At 41.0% G+C, this 18,011-nt stretch overlaps 1 long non-coding RNA gene across 1 annotated transcript in view; it reads left to right on the forward strand.

Annotated features, from left to right (window-relative positions):
* The first annotated feature begins 2,966 nt into the window (after positions 1–2,966).
* Positions 2,967–18,011, forward strand: part of LOC129636670 (uncharacterized) — a 36,732-nt gene continuing 21,687 nt past the window's right edge. The window contains exon 1 of the long non-coding RNA XR_008707071.1: positions 2,967–3,075. This is a non-coding gene — a long non-coding RNA (uncharacterized LOC129636670). The remainder of the gene's footprint in view (positions 3,076–18,011) is intronic.

Genomic DNA, 18,011 nt, shown 5'->3' on the forward strand with positions numbered 1-18,011 from the left:
TTCATCCGCAAGGGGATAGATACCTACTCCAGGTACGGATTTACCTTTCCTGCCACAGAGGCTCAGCCAGCACTATTAACTGGTGGTTTATGGAATGCCTGATCTGTAGGCATGGAATCATTCACACACACTATAAATTCAACCAGGGGACCTAGTTCTCAGTGAGGAAGGTGCGGGGTTGAGCCTCTGACCATGGGATCCACAGCGCACATCATACACTGCTCTGCCCTGCACCAGCCAGCCTCAGTGGGTGCTGCAACAGCCTTCTAAAGGCTGTGCCAGCTCAGAGGCAACACTCTTGAAAAGCTGGTGTGCCAACCTTGGGGACACAGCTTAGGCATTAAATCAGAGGCCTCTCTATGGCTGGCCCTGCCTCTCTAGCAGGGAGAAGGCATGGTGCCTGAATCGAAGGAGTGGAAGCCGGGATGGTCCTGCTTACTGTCATGCCCAACAGCTGACTGGGGGTTTGTGTTTCCTATCTCCACAGCTCTGTACTCTGCTTAAAAAAAAAGTTCTAACCAGACAAATACCATCGCAGTCGGGTAAGCAAGGTTAAGCGCCACAGTGATGTCATACTGATAGCCTACACCCTTGAAAACAACGTGATGAGAATGACGCTTTACCGCTGTCAAAATACACACACTTTCTGGAGATGAGAAGAACATCAGGCTAAGTCCAACAGACGGGCATCCTATGAAACCCTTGACCTAGTACTACTCAGAGCTGCCAAGGTCATCCCAAATAAGGAAAGTCTTAGACTCTCACAACTCGGAGGGAGACAGGATGACAAGATGTAGAATCCTGGGTAGGATCCTAGAACAGAAGAAGGACATTAGGGAAAAAACTAAGGAAATCTGAATAATTATTTATTATAATTTAGTAGACTATATTTTAATTTGATCATCCTTTAATAAATGAATGTGTTATCATTTAGTTGATAATAGTGGAGGAATGTTGATTTATTAATGGTGACAAGGGAGCCATACTAATGAAAGATGCTGACAAAGGGGGAGACTGGGTGTGTGTGTATGGGAAATCTGTATTATCTTCACAATTGTTCTGGAAATCTACAGCTATTCTCAAGTAAGAAGTTTATAAAAGAAAGTTTTTTTTTGCTCTCAAAGGGAACCCACTCTTTCTGGGGGACACAGCAAGGGTCTTACTGGACTAGCAGCTTCAGCTGTTGCCCGGAAACTTTAGACTCCTGTGCCAGGGGCCAGCAGATGAGGAATTGCCATCTTGGCAAGGAAAGTACCACCATCAGCAAAAGAAAGGGTATTTCTTTTCTTGTCCTTCTTTTTGATGATGCTTGGGAATTTTGTGCCATGGTGTGAACATCCTGCTCTCTGGGTTCTCTGTTGTCCCTACTTCCCACTTCCAGCAGACCTAGGTCCAAAGACACCGGACCTCCAGCCAGATCTCAGAACCCCGCAGAACAAGCTTCACCAACTTCCTACAGGCTGCTGTGTCTGGGAGCTACAACTCTTTCAAAAACTCAGAGTTTCAAATTCATTTTCTCAAAGAACAATGTTATCTGTGTAAGATATCCCCAGGGTACCCCTAGGAAACTGTTTAATAAATAATGGTGGAGTAGAATCAGAACTGGACTTACCAGGGTGTTAGGTGAGACGTAGTGGAGTTTGGAGTCGGGTACGAGTTCTAAGCCCAGCTCTGCCAGTCACTCACTATGACCTTGGGCAAGTTGCTTCATATCTCCAAGCCTCAACTTTCCTGTAAATTAAATGGGAATTAGCTAACTATATTTTAATTAAAATATAGTTTAGAGACTGTTTCACAATCTTGTAGTATTAAGTGAGACGGCAAATCCAGACAGGCACTTAATGTTACTTTCTTCTCCTCCTTTAGTCCACCTTCCTGCCAGGCTGGCAGAAGTAATTACTGAGGGCCCCTCCCTTCCTTAAGGGTTTCCCTGTGCCTCAGCTGGTAAAGAATCCGCCTGCAATGCAGGAGACCCTGGTTCTATTCCTGGGTCGAGAAGATCCGCTGGAGAAAGGATAGGCTACCCACTCCAGTATTCTTGGGCTTCCCTTGTGGCTCAGCTGGTAAAGAATCTGCCTGCAATGTGGGAGACCTGGGTTCCATCCCTGGGTTGGGAAGATCCCCTGGAGAAGGGAAAGGCTACCCACTCCAGTATACTGGCCTGGAGAATTCCATGGACTGAATAGTCCACGGGGTCGCAGAGAGTCAGACACAACTGAGCCTTCTTCAAATCACTGACGTTTCTTGGTGGTAAGAAAACTAAGAAATATTCCAGCATTTTCCAGTCTTCCCATCCTCATGGACCTGCAAGAACCTTTAAGTGCAAGGGGCAGTTACGGGTGCTGCCCACCTCCTCATTTGCCATTTATTGGTTCACTGAGTCATTCGTTCATTCAGTCAACAAAAATGGTTAACACCCAACTGCATGTTATGTGTCCGATGCATTTCTAGGCAGCATAAGAAGCGGTCAGGAAAAGAGTACAGTGGACCTGGTGGCCAGGCTCGGACAGTGAGATACTGACCCCTGGACATTTGCTATGATCTGAATGTTTGTGTTCCCACAGATTCTTATATTGAACCCTAACCCCCAAAATGATTAGGAGGTGATTAAGCTGAAGCTCCAATACTTGGGCCACCTGATGTGAAGAGCACTCATTGGAAAAGACCCTGATGTTGGGAAAGACTGAGGGCAGGAAGAGAAGGGGGCAACAGCGGATGAGATGGTTGGATGCATCACTGACTCAATGGACAAGAATTTGAGCAAACTCCAGGAGACAGAGAAGGACTGGGAAGCCTGGCGTGCTGCAGTTCATGGGATCACAAAGAGTTGGACAAGACTTAGCGATTGAACAGCAAGAAAGTATCAGCACATGGGCCTTTGGGAGGTGATTAGGTCATGAGAATAAAGCCCTCATGAATGGGATTAGTGCCCTTATAAAAGGGACTCCACAGAGCTCTACAGCCCCATCTACCATGTGAAGATACAGCAACAAATCAGCTGTCTGCAACCTGGAAGAAGGCCTTCACCGCAGCCCAACCATGCGGACTTCCAGCCTCCAGAACTGTGCAAAACAGGTGCTTGTTGCTTGTAAGACACCCAGTCAGTGTTATTTTGTTATAGCCTGAACAGACTAGGACAACACTCGTTGGTGAAAGACAATGTAATTTATTATAGTTGGTTAAGACCGATCATGGGCTTCCTAGTTGACTCAGTGGTAAAGAATCTGCCTGCCAAGGCAGGAGTCCCAGTAGATGTGAATTCAATCCCTGGGTTGGGAAGATCCTCTGGAGGCAAAAACGGCAACCCACTCCAGTATTCTTGCCTGGAACAATCCCATGGACAGAGGAGCCTGGCAGGCTACAGTCCATGGGGATGCAAAGAGTCAGACCCGACTGAAGGGACTGAGCATGCACGCCAAGACCAATTAAAATCCATTCCCTGGGGCTGGAAGGGGTGTCCAGTTCCTGATGTCATAGGCTGTCTGCCTGCGGCCTCGGCCCCACATTGCTGCACTGTCAGCGGGAAGGAAAGAAGGAAATTGTTCTGGGGTCAGCTACAGAAGATGTCTGCTTCCTATGTTTAGATGTGGCCTTTTTACTTTCACACTTTTAATTTGAAGTCTCACTTTTTCTTTTACCCTGGGAATATTTTCCCCCATTATTTCCTCAATAGTTTTCTCCTGTCTTTTCTATTCTTTCTCTTCAGAATGCTTCAAAATGAATATTGAACTTACTGGATTCATCCATTATATTTATTAACTTTTCTGCTAAATGCCCTCTCTCTCTGTTCATTTTTCAGCTTTGCTTTCAGACTTCCTTGACATCAGTTTCCAACTCTTGTATTTTTTTCTTTTCTTTGGCTGCTTAGTGTGACATGTGGGATCTTAGTTCCCCAACTAGGGAATTGAACCCCTGCCCCCTGCTTTGGAAGGGCAGAGTCCCAACCACTGGACCCTCAGGGAAGCCCCTAACCCTTGTCTTTTTGATTTATTATTTTATTTTATTTCAGATCTATTATATCAGATCAGATCAGATCAGTTGCTCAGTCGTGTCCGACTCTTTGCAACCCCATGAATCGCAGCATGACAGGCCTTCCTGTCCATCACCAACTCTCGGAGTTCACTCAGACTCACATCCATCGAGTCAGTGATGCCATCCAGCCATCTCATCCTCTGTCATCCCCTTCTCCTCCTGCCCCCAATCCCTCCCAGCATCAGAGTCTTTTCCAATGAGTCAACTCTTCGCACGAGGTGGCCAAAGTACTGGAGTTTCAGCTTTAGCATCATTCCTTCCAAAGAAATCCCAGGGCTGATCTCCTTCAGATGGACTGGTTGGATCTTCTTGCAGTCCAAGGGACTCTCAAGAGTCTTCTCCAACACCACAGTTCAAAAGCATCAATTCTTCGGCGCTCAGCCTTCTTCACAGTCCAACTCTCACATCCATACATGACCACTGGAAAAACCAAAGCCTTGACTAGATGGACCTTTGTTGGCAAAGCAATGTCTCTGCTTTTCAATATGCTATCTAGGTTGGTCATAACTTTCCTTCCATGGAGTAAGCATCTTTTAATTTCATGGCTGCAGTCACCATCTTCAGTGATTTTGGAGCCCCCCAAAATAAAGTCTGACACTGTTTCCACTGTTTCCCCATCTATTTCCCATGAAGTGATGGGACCAGATACCATGATCTTCGTTTTCTGAATGTTGAGCTTTAAGCCAACTTTTTCACTCTCCACTTTCACTTTCCTCAAGAGGCTTTTGAGTTCCTCTTCACTTTCTGCCATAAGGGTGGTGTCATCTGCATATCTGAGGTTATTGATATTTCTCCCAGCAATCTTGATTCCAGCTTGTGCTTCTTCCAGCCCAGCGTTTCTCATGATGTACTCTGCATAGAAGTTAAATAAGCAGGGTGACAATAGACAGACTTGACGTACTCCTTTTCCTATATGGAACCAGTCTGTTGTTCCATGGCCAGTTCTAACTGTTGCTTCCTGACCTGCATATAGGTTTCTCAAGAGGCAGGTCAGGTGGTCTGGTATTCACATCTGTTTCAGAATTTTCCACAGTTTCTTGTGATCCACACAGTCAAAGGCTTTGGCATAGTCAATAAAGCAGAAATAGATGTTTTTCTGGAACTCTCTTGCTTTTTCGATGATCCAGCAGATGTTGGCAATTTGATCTCTGGTTCCTCTGCCTTTTCTAAAACCAGCTTGAACATCTGAAAGTTCACTGTTCACATATTGCTGAAGCCTGGCTTGGAGAATTTTGAGCATTACTTTACTAGCGTGTGAGATGAGTGCAATTGTGTGGTAGGTTGAGCATTCTTTGGCATTGCCTTTCTTTGGGATTGGAATGAAAACTGACCTTTTCCAGTCCTGTGGCCACTGCTGAGTTTTCCAAATTTGCTGGCATATTGAGTGCAGCACTTTCACAGCATCATCTTTCAGGATTTGGAATAGCTCAACTGGAATTCCATCACCTCCACTAGCTTTGTTCGTAGTGATGCTTTCTAAGGCCCACTTGACTTCACATTCCAGGATGTCTGGCTCTAGGTGAGCGATCACACCATCATGATTATCTTCATCGTGAAGCTCTTTTTTGTACAGTTCTTCTGTGTATTCTTGCCATCTCTTCTTAATATCTTCTGCTTCTGTTAGGTCCCCTGGTGGCTCAGATGGTAAAGAATCTGCCTGCAATGTGGGAGACTCGGGTTCTATCCCTGAGTTGGGAAGGAAATGGTAACCCACTCCAGCATTCTTGCCTGGAGAATTCCATGGATAGAGGAGCCTGGCAGGCTACAGCCCATGAGGTTGCAAAGAGTCAGACACGACTGAAGTGACTTGGCACATGTGTATATATATTTCAGCTTTGGTTCTCTTTTCCTTTTTTACAGCATCTTGTTCTTATTTTAGTGATGCAGTATAATCTTAAATCTCTTCGAGGATATTAGAAAGTTAAAAAATCCCTTTTCTGTTTCTTGCAGAGCTATTTTTGCTAAGGTTGCTTATTTATCTTTCTCTTTTGTGTTGCAGATACTCCTCAAATGTCTGGTGTGTTTGAAACAGAGGGGATAAAAATGCCTGCTTGGGGGCCTGAGGCTGTGCTTGGGGCTTGCTGCCCTGAAGGTGTAGCATTCTCTAGGGTACAGCTTCCATGATGGGACTGCCCCACCTGCCAGACTGAGTGCTTTGTTCTGGGCTAAGAGCAGACTCACAAGCTGCCCTTGTTCGCTCTTTTGTTGTTCAGTTGCTCAGTCGTGTCCGACCCCATGGACCGCAGCATGCCAGGCTTCCCTGTCCTTCACCATCTCCTGGAGCTTGCTCAGCCTCTTGTCCATGGAGTCAGTGATGCCATCTAACCATCTTATCCTCTGTGGTCCCCTTCTCCTCCTGCCTTTAATCTTTCCCAGCATCAGGGTCTTTTCTAATGAGTCAGCTCTTCACATCTGTTGGCCAAAGTATTGGACCTTCATCATCAGTCCTTCCAATGAATAATCAGGACTGATTTCCTTTAGGATGGACTGGTTGGATCTCCTTGCAGTCCAAGGGACTCTCAAGAGTCTTCTCCAACACCACAGTTCAAAAGCACCAATTCTTCGGTGCTCAACCTTCTTTATGGTCCAACTCTCACATCCATACATGACTACTGGGAAAAACCATAGCTTTGACTATATGGACCTTCGTCAGCAAAGTAGTGTCTCTGTTTTTAATGTGCTGTCTAGGTTGGTCACAGCTTTTCTTCCAAGGAGCAAGCATCTTTTAATTTCACAACTGCAGTCATCATCTTCAGTGATTTTGGAGCCCAGGAAAAAGTCTGCCACTGTTTCCGTTGTCTCCTCATCTATTTTCCATGAAGTGATGGGACTAGATGCCATGATCTTCATTTTTTGAATTTTGAGTTTTAAGCTACAATTTTCACTCTCCTCTTTCACATTCATCAAGAGGCTCTTTAGTTCCTCTTTGCTTTCTTCCATAGAGTGGTGTCATCTGCATATCTGAGGTTATTGATATTTCTCTTGGCTATCTTGATTCCAGCTTGTGCTTCATCCATCCTGGCATTTCACATGATGTACTCTGCATATAAAATAAATAAGCAGGGTGACAATATACAGCCTTGATGTACTCCTTTCCCAGTTTGGAACCAGTCCATTGTTTCATGTCCAGTTCTAACTGTTGCTTCCTGACCTGCATACAGGTCACTTTAGATTTTTATTAAATAAATTGACATAGAGAAAATCTCTCCATTTTCTTCCACTTAGCTAGTAATGCCTGGCCAAACCCTGATGGGTCTACAGGGAAACATATCTCTGAGTGTGTGTGGGGACTTGACCATTCAGAACAGAGTGTGTGCGTGTGTGTGTGCGTGTGTGTGTGTGTGGCTGCTCAGTTGCTCAGTCGTTTCTGAGTCTCCATGCACTTTTCCAGGCAAGGATATTGGAGCAGGTTGCCATTTCCTTCTCTAGGGGATCTTCCCTACCCAGGGATCGAACCAGTCTCTTGGGTCTCATGCATTGGCTGGCAGATTCTTTACTACTGAGCCACCTTCAGAATAGAAAAATAGAACACCGTTCACAAATGTGTATTTTCAGCCCAGCTTCTCACTGCTGCTCCCTGGAGGTCTGCAGTTTTCAGGTTTGGGGACTCCGGGTACTTATACTCCAACTGAACTCTCTTGCCCATCAGCTTCTGCCTCACTCTGCTCTGTTTCAATAACATTACCTTTACATCATCTAGAAATTCGTTTATTTTCTGATGGCTCTTTTCAGTTCTCTTTACTGGTGTGTGATCCTACATTTTAAAACTTTTTCAGTATTCTTTTAATGGGGTCTCAGGAGAAAGGAGAATGCTGGGGTCTCAATCTTGACCTGGAAAACTACTGTGGAGGTTTTTTTTTTTTTTTTGGTGGGGATAGGTTAATTGCCTAATTTGTTTTTTTTTAATTAAATTGTGGTAAAATACATGTCACATAAAATTTGCTATCCTAACCATTTGAGTGTACAGCTCAGTAGTGGTAAGTGCATTTACGTTGCAGTGCAAACATCATTACCATCCATCTCCAGAACTCGTGTTTTCATCTTTAAAAAACTGGAATTTCATTCTCCTTAAACAGCAGCTCCCCATTCCCTTCACCACTTCCTGGAAACCACACTTCTACTTCCTGTCTCTATGTACTTGACTACTCTAGGTATCTCATATAAGTGGAAATATACAATATTTGTCTCTTTGTAACAGGCTTAATGTTCTCAAGATTCACACATTTTAACACATGCCAGAATTTCCTTCCTTTTAAAGGCTGAATAATATTCCATTTCATGTACATACCACATTCTACTTATTTATGTATTCATCAGTGAACACTTGGGTTGCTTCTGCGTTTTTGCTGTTGTGAAGAATGCTGCTTTGAACACGGGTGTACAAATACCTCTGAGGTGTAAAAGGGCTGCTATGCAGGAGATCCACAGCCAGTCAACTGCAGATTAGATGTAGTGGTGTGCCAGTCCCCTACTGCACCTGGATGAAATTGTCATCATCATCACATTGTCATCTATGTAAGACTAGTGTCTGGAGGTTTACTTGATGTATCTTTTCTAGGTCCATCATCATAACTCCCAGGGTGGCTAATGCAGATAGCATTGTTTCTGCATTATAGTTGAAGAGTTTGAGCTACAGAGAGGTTAAGTGACTTGCCTAAGCTGGTGAGCAATACAGATAAAACTACTGAAAAATTCTGTCAGCATAAAAGACCTTGTTGAGTTGTTGTATCTGCACAGCCTCTGTCGATGTAGACACAGCCATGGACTGATTGTCTCTAATCTAGTAAATTTAATGCAACTTTTCCTAACTGATAAGACAGGTTGACATAGTAAATTTCATGTGAAAAGAAGAAATCTGTCTGAAGCTCTGCCAGTTAAAATAAGACAGAATATCAGATATGATTTAACTATTAAAATGATACAGATTAATTTCTTTTTAATTTTCATGGAGGGGAACAAGGTAAATGCTTGTGGGTTGTTGGAACTGTGTTTCCCGTTTGTGTATTCCTTCAAAAAGTGAACATTATGTTGTTTATTCATCTGTTAATGACAGCTGATTATCAAACCATAAATATACATGTTGAATCTAATGGTTTGTGAATGTGAAGCATCAGACAGTAATATTGGTGGATATTTAGGGAAGTCTAAGGCTTCATCCCAACCACTATCTAGCTTGTCAGTTTCCTGTGGAATTATCTGATTCTATGTGCTGTCAGCCAAATCAAGTGTTAGTCAGAAAGCAGATTTCCTTCCCCCACCTTTATTGCTATTTTTTTTTTCCTGTCAGTAAACAGATTAAAAAAAGAAAGAAACAACTCTCTTGTGTAATCTAGGATATAGATATCACATTTTTTTTCTATTTCTTTTGGAAAAAAGCAAATGTGATTACTTAAGACTTTCCATTCTCAAATAATTTCAGGAACATTAGTAAATACATATGCACCCAATATCTTTGTACCATATATAGGAGAAAAAGAACAGATAGGAAGATGCTAATTCAAATTAAAGAGGCTTCATCCTTCAGCCCTAAAGTCCCATGGCACTTATTTAAAATTAAAAAATATTTAGCCACGAGCGGTTTGCTCCCTTAATGCCAAGATACATTCATTTACTTTCTAAGCAGAGCCAGAGTATCCTGGTGTTTAAGTTCCGACGGTATACTAATATGTGCCAGAGAAAGACACACCATTCCCCAGGGTACGACCAGGAGCCTCTGAGACCTTTTCTTAGAACGTCTTCATTCTTCCATTCACCCAGTATGCAGTGAAAAGCACCCACTAGTGCCAGGCCTGCACTCAGCCCTGGGAATAGAAGTCTGTCCTGGAGGTTCTTGAGGCTGGTAGGATGGAAGGTAACATGGCAGAGAGGACAGGGCTTGGTCAGAATCCTGTACTTAACTGCGAAGGGTGTGGCCTTAACCTCTGCAAGTCCTTCTTTGGCAGGGATGGGAACGCACACCCAAGGAGCTGGGAGATGAACTGGTTTACCCATAGTTGGCTCAAGGAACAGGGGTGCAGCACTGAGGAAACTCCTGGCTTATTTCCGCTTCTTCTACCTCCCGACTCCCTTCAATGGGACTTCTACTCGACACACTCTACCAACAATGCTTTCTCACCTTCCTCCATTTTTGCTGCTGCGTTGGACCCTACTGACCCTCAAAATCTTGCTTTCCCTTCTGTCAACACTGTCCTGGTCTCTTATTTCTCTGGTCTCTTCTCTTCTGGGGCCCTTGCACTTTCTTTTCTTTCTCAAATAGTGGATTTTCATGAAGTTTCTGCTTATTTATCCCTTCATAATAGTGCTCTTTCAGCATCAACCATCTTTTCAAAGAGGGGCTTCCCAGGTGGTACTAGTGGTAAAAGAACCTGTCTGCCAGTGCAGGAGACATAAGAGACTCGGGTTCGATCCTTGGGTCGGGAAGATCCTCTGGAGTAGGAAATGGCAACCCACTCCAGTGTTCCTGCCTGGAGAATCCCAAGGACAGAGGAGCCTGGTGGGCTACAGTCCATGACACTTTCACTTTCCTCACTCTGAAGCCCCCCAAATTGACATCTGTTATTTTCATATCCAGACCTGTAGTTTGAATTTTCAACTAAATAGCCAACTTGGATGTTTACCTTCTACTCAAAATCTCTATTGTTATATATATTATCTCTCACCCAAACCAACTTCCCTAGTAGGACTTTCTATTTCCCCCACCCTCTCTGTCAGTAGCATCATTTCTCAATTATCTGCAAAGGAAATATTAGAGTCAAATATATATTTTTTCTTTAATTGATTTTTCACTTACTTATACAATTTTTTAATGGGCTCTTCTTTCAAAACTTTTCTCAGCAGAAAAGCATTAGACTAAGTCACAAAAGACAATAGCAATTTTTAAAACCTATAAATAAGCCTATAAACATAAAGCAGTGTATACAGCATGACCCCAATTTTGTTTTAGCTATACAGCTGTTTTAGCAGTACAGCTCTCTCCTCTGCCAGTCCAACCTATCTACAAATGTGCATAAGAATGAACTGAGAGGGACTTCCCTGCTGGTCCAGTGGTTAAGAATCTGCCTTGCAACACAAGTGATGCGGGTTTGGTTCCTGGTCTGGGAACTAAGATCCCATAGACCATGGAGTAACTAAGCCCAGGAGCCACAACTGAGATTTGAGGCAGCAAGATGAATAAATAAAATAAATGTTAAAAAAAAAAGTAGACTGAAAGAATGTTTGGAAAATTTCAACAGTAATAGTAACTAAGTCTCTCAGTAATGGGATTATGAGGGAATTTTACTTTCTTTTTTATGTTTCATTTCCTTTATTTTTTGGACTTTTGATGCATAGAATAGGATTAATTTTAAGCCTTAGTTTAAGGTACACACTCAAAGTTAGTCCCTCTTATTTGCTCTTTTGTTTACTTATTTGATGATTGCAATCAGCATCTGTGCCCACCATCTAATCCAAACTGTCAAACAATAACATAAGCTTACATTTCCTGTATGCTGGGCCCCTATCCCCAATATCTCCTGGGTCCTACCAGCAAGGCCTAAGGGATCCCACTGGTTCCACATTGTGTCCAACATGTGGGATGTCAGGCTTCTCAAATTTTGCCAATTGAATGGGAATAAAATAGCATTTTATTGTTGTCTTGGCTTGCACTTCCTCAGTACTAACAAAATTGCATAATTCGTTGTGTATTTATAGGTTGTATCTTTTCCCTCCTCTGTGAATTTATGGGCTTATGGCTTTTCCATTTTTCAAATAGTTAGTTTGTTTTTGTCATACTGATTTGTAGGAATAAGACAAGGCCGCCCGCTAATGCCACTGCTATTCAATACTTTCCTGGAGGTCCCTGTCAAAGAATAATAAAGACATGAAAAATAAAGACATTTTGGCTGGAAAGGAAGAAATATATGACTTTCGTTATTTGTAGATAACATTACTGAGTACATAGAACATCCAAAATAATCCACACGTTTTTAGAATTAAAGGTGACTTTAGCAAGGCAACTGAATATGAAATCAAAGACAAACGTCAGTGGCATTTCTATATACCAGCAATAAAACTAGAAAATGTAATATTAAGAAGGTCATCGTTGTAATAGCAAGACAATGCTATACAATACCTACAATTAAACCCATAAAAGACACAAGATGAAATCTTAAAATTATGAAATTCTTCAATGAGACACATTTAGAAGATCTAAATAAACTGAGAGAAATTTTACATTTGGGAATAGAATTTTCATCCCCACCCCCCCACAATCAGCACAACACTCTTCCGTATTTTCTGTGAAACTTGAGAAATGTATTCTATTTATGTGGAATAGCAAGAACACCAGGAGTATTAATAGGATTTTTCAGAAGAGAGAGTAAGGCACACTCACCCTAACAGATCTCAAGTGTGTCTTCTTCTACACACATGGTAATTAAGATAGTGGCATAGGTGCAGGGAAAGGCAAAGTGTGAGTGGAGCGGACAGAGAGACCAGGAACAGATGTGGGGCTTTGAAATACAGCAGAGGTGCCATGAGGACTCACGGGGAAAAAGAGACGACTCAATAAATGAAGCTAAGAAACTGTTTATCCACATGAAACATCAAATGGGTCTCTATAAACTCCAAAAGAATTAAAGTCTTAACTGTCATAAGTGAAACTTCTAAAATACAGGTGACTATCACTCTGATATTGAGCTACAACAGACTTCTTAAACAAAACCCAAACAAGCTAATCACAAGACAAAAGATGGCTAAATTTGGCCAAATGAAAATAAAAGCCTTCTTATTCTTTTTTTTTCTTAATAAAAAACACTTAAAAAAGTGAAATAGCCAACAAACTGAAAAATACCTGTGAAAAAGATGATATGTGTCAAGAAATATGAAAAACTCCTATAAGTTCTTTAAAAAAGATAATAAACCCAATAGAAACATGTTTTTACATTTTCATAGCAAAAAGCTTCTACTTGTGTAATAAAAATACATATTTTAATGATAATTTAAAAAGAAGTCTTATCTATGGTCATATGCTTTCTCTTCATTTGGTTATTCTTTAATGTCTCTCATTAAAAGACTTTTTAATGTTTTTCATGTTTAGATCTTGTATATTTATGGGAGATTTCCTGTTAAAGATATAAAAGAAAAAGAGACCTAATGTTAAAACAATTAATATTGAAATAGTCCTTATGACCCAATAAGAAAAGTACTCAACAAAGCAGAATAACAGGTGAAGGGCAAGAACCTGATGAAAGAAAAATACAAATGGAGAATAAATATAAAATGTTTTGTGCTACTAACAATCAAATAAAATAATGAAATAACACTTTCACTTCCAAAGAGTCCAAGGATGATTATGGCCAGACAAGTAAGACAGTCATTCTCATCTACTGAAGCTGGGTGTGTGGAATAATTCAATATTTCTGGGAAGCAGTTTGTTAGTATGCATCAAAAGCCTTTAAAATGTTCATATTTTTTAACCGAGTAAGCCAATTAAAAAATTCATGCTAGAAACAGAGATATGGTCAAAAATTATAAATAACAATGTTTACTATACTATGGTATCACTGATTCAGTGGACATGAATCTGGGCAAGCTCTGTGAGGTGGAGGACAGGAAAGCCTGGCATGCTGCACTCCATGGGGTCCCAGAGTTGGATACTTAGCGACTGAACAGCAGCATACAGCAACACTATACCATTACTTGTAATAGCACAAGACTGGAAACAAAAGTACAAAAAGTGAAATAAAATGAATTCCATTCATTGGATGGACTGTTGTACAAACTTACATTTTTTTTTCATGCTGAAACAAGCTCATAAAGTCATGTAATAATAAAACAATCACACAATACCAATTTTTACCTATAAGATTAAAGATTGATAATACTAAGTGATGAGAAGGATATAATGAAACAGGCAGCATCAATTTGGGTATACGTTCTACGGCATAGCTTTTTTGGTGGGAAATCTGGCAGCACTAATTAGATTTTAAATGTATAATAATTCCAGAAATTTTACTTTTGAAAAATTTTCTATAAATATATTTGTATAAGAGTACAGAGACTTTTTAAAAATGATTTCCACCAGACTGTAATTTGAAACACTCTAAATGCTTATCAGTAGATGACTAGTTAAATTGAGGAATGGCTGCCCACTCCAATATTCTTGCCTGAGAATTCCATGGACAGAGGAGCCTGATGGGTTACATACAGTCCACGGGGTTGCAAAGAGTTTGACATGACTGAGCACAAAAGAGCACACTTGTTACTGTAACCACGTAATTTAACTGAATGTCAAATGAACTGATGAAATGTAGGAGCAGAGAAAAATACGTGTCTGTAAACTATGAGTTGAATGCCATTGAAAAGATTCAACATAGAGAAGTAACTGAAAAGTTGCTATAGAATTAGGAGTGGTCAAGACAACGGCTGTCTTATCCCTGGTGGCTCAGATGGTAAAGAATCTGCCTGCAGTGCAAGAGAGCTGCACTTGATCCCTGGGTCAGGAAGAACCCCTGGAGAAGAGAATGGCTACCCACTCCAGTGTTCTTGCCTGGAGAATTGCACAGACTGAGGAACCTCGTGGGCTACATACAGTCCATGGAATAGTGTCTGACAATGAGCCGGACACTGCATGGCAACCAACACTTTCACTTTCAAGATAAGGATCAAAGAATCAATAATTGAAAATGAAAAACAGAATATTGTTCAAAAAGATTATTTGCGAATATCTTTTAGTTCTTGCTCCATTATAAAGTATTTCAAAATAAAAACATATGACAATGTATTAACTGTGTGATCGGGAGGTGGGAGGGGGGTTCAGGATGGGGAACACGTGTACACCTGTGGCAGATTCATGTTGCTGTATGGCAAAACCAATACAATATTGTAAAGTAATTAGCCTCCAATTAAAATAAATACATTTAAATAAAAAAAAAAACGTACAGCTGACATTACACTTAAAGAGGTGTTGTATGTATAATATTGTCAAATATGTATACCTTTGTTTTAACTTAAATGTAGAGTTTAAGATACTTACAATTTTTTTTTCTGGTTCCCTGCTTGCACTGACCTGCCCTTATCTGATTGAATGAGAGCGCTTCCATAAAGCACTTCCCACCGCCCCCTACCTGGCATAAAGCTGGAAACTAGAAATTCCAGTGAGGACTCCTCAATGTCTTAGATAGTATTTTGTTATTAAAAATGTCAATTCAATGTTTTAAATTGACAGCAATGTATAAAATGCACAACCCTATGCAATCTATTAGAATCGCCACTGTATGATGTACCCCCAAGTACATACAGAAGGAAATCTAAATCCTTGGTGTGGATTCAAGGGTTATCTCTGATCTGATCAACATCTGTGCATCGCTCCCTGTCACTTCATTCTTCTCCCCTTCATATCCCTTGAATCACACATGAATTATATTTCCTAATTATGCAACATGTACCTTTTTAAATGAGCTCTTTCCTCTGATTATCCATCTAGAGACTCCTATTTATCCTTTAAAGCCCAGCCCAAATATCCCATTCCAGGGAAGTCTTTTCCCAATCTCTCCTTTATTCTAATAGCTCTTTGTGCATGGTCTTTGATAGTACACGTCAGACTGCTTTGGTTTCAGTGGAACCCATAGGAACTTAGCTTCCAATGTCCAGGACATTTAAAAATTTTCACCACATTTTACTTTACCATTTTACCTTAGGTTTGTTCCAGTTCTAACACCTGGAGAGGCTTAGTGACATTGTTGAAAAATATGAATAAATCAATAGATACTCGTGACCTCTTATCTTTTTGGTACTTCTTACTCAACCACTTGTAGACATAAGAGCGATTATAAATATAAATACTGGAGTGGGTAGCCTTTCCCTTCTCCAGGAGATCTTCCCAACCCAGGGATCGAACCCAGGTCTCCCACATTGCAGGGGGATTCTTCACCAGCTGAGCCACTAGGAAAGTCCAAGAATACTGGAGTGGGTAGCCTATCCCTTCTCTAGTGGACCTTCTCTACCCAGGAATAGAACCAGGGTCTCCTACATTGCAGGAGGATTCTTTACCAACTGAGCTATGAGGGAAGCCCCAAATATAAATAACTTAAAAGCATATTTTGTCTTGAATTACATCATTCACTCTCCTAAATGCTCAGTAATCTCTTTTGTATTTATAAGGTCATCCTTGTTCTAAAAACTGTCTTAAAAATAAAAATGAAACTCAAATTGTTGAAAGATAAGTAGTTTTACTAAATATGATAGCTCTGGCATTTTACAGATTCATCAGTGAAACTTCTTAATAGAGACAACGTGTGCACCTCAGTTTCCTCAGCTGCAAAATAGGGCAATAATAGAACTGGCATCTGAGGGTCTTGGGAAGTTTCGAGAGATCATTTACATAAAGTATCCAAACACAGCAGAGACCCAAGAAATGAACTGCTTACACTTTTTGTTAAATTGAATTTAAAAACACTTAAAAACTGTATAGCTATAGAGACCGGAGCCAACTACATGTATAACCTAGGACCCAGGAGTCCCACTCCTAGGTATTTTCCTGCTAGAAAAGGTCACACAGGTGCATCAAAAGACACAACAAGAATGCTGACAGCATCTGTATTCATCATCGTCCCAAACTGGAAACAATCCAAATGTCAGCATTAGAATAGATAAATGCACTGTGGTACAGTCACACAACAGAATACTATCCAGCAAGGAGAATAAAGAGCTGCGACACGAAAAACGTGGTTGAATCTCATCAGCACAATGTTAAGGAAAGAAGTCAGACGGGAAAGCGCATGTGCAGCATATCCAGGTGATACAGACTTGATCAAGCACACCATCCTGCAGTGACAGAAATCATGAGCAGTCAGCCTTGGGGGGCAGAACCCGGGGGGGATCTGAAAGGGCTCTGGGATGCTGTGATGGTCTAGATCTTGAACCAGATGCTTACCTGGGTGTGCCCACCTTGTCAAACTTCATAAAGTTATTTATGACCCGTGTGCTTTCCTGCATGATGTCACACTTCAGTAAGAAGCTTAATTAAAATGACAAAAGACAGGGCTTCCCTGGTGGCTCAGTGGTTAAGAACCTGCCTGCCAATGCAGGAGACATGGGTTTGATCCTTGATCAGGGAAGATCCTACATGCCGCAGAGCAACTAAGCCCTTGCACCACACTTCTGAGGCTGTGCTCTTGAGCCAGCTCTGCAACGAGAAGCCATGGCAACTAGAGAGTAGTCCTTGCTGGCCACAGGTAGAGAAAAGCCCTCTCCAGCAATGAAGACCCAACACACCAAATAAATAAAAATTTAAAAAACTAACTTAAAAGACAAAAGACAAAACTGGTTGGGTGATTGCAAGGATGGATTTGACAAACATAGTGATTAGGAATTTATGATCTTCGAACATGTAGCAGAGATGCAGGGAAGCAGTTAAGGGAACCATCAAGAACATATCCCCAAGTCTCTATGTGAATCTAGGGATGAAAACAAAACTGCCGACAGTAATGACTTATTTTCTGTTGTCTTCTTTTCTGGATGACACAGCAAAGACGCTTTCACCAGATGAGATGGGAGAGTAGTCATCTGGGAAAATAAATAATAATCTAAACTTCACACTGTCCATCAGGATAAATTATAAATGAATTGAAGATTTATATGCAAAATAGAAAACTGTAAGTTTACTGCAAGAGAAATGAGAATTTTTTTTTAATCTTGGAGTGGACAAGGCTTTTCTAACCATGACAAAAGCAAGAAAACACGGATAAATTTGACAGCACAATAGTGAAAGTCTTCTACGGCAAAACAACCACAACCATACCATATATAAAAAAGAAAGCAAACAAAAAACTTATAAAGTAAAGCCAACAGACAAATAAAAACTGGACAGATAAACTGTCATTCATGCCATAGGAAGAAGACAAAGAACTCCTAACTACTGATAAGGAAAAAAAACCCAAACTAAAATCTCAGTTGAAAAATAGGCAAGCGATATGAACAAATAGAAAAAGAAATACAAA

Source organism: Bubalus kerabau, chromosome 22, assembly GCF_029407905.1.
Source record: "Bubalus kerabau isolate K-KA32 ecotype Philippines breed swamp buffalo chromosome 22, PCC_UOA_SB_1v2, whole genome shotgun sequence".
Classification (NCBI taxonomy): domain Eukaryota; kingdom Metazoa; phylum Chordata; class Mammalia; order Artiodactyla; family Bovidae; genus Bubalus; species Bubalus kerabau.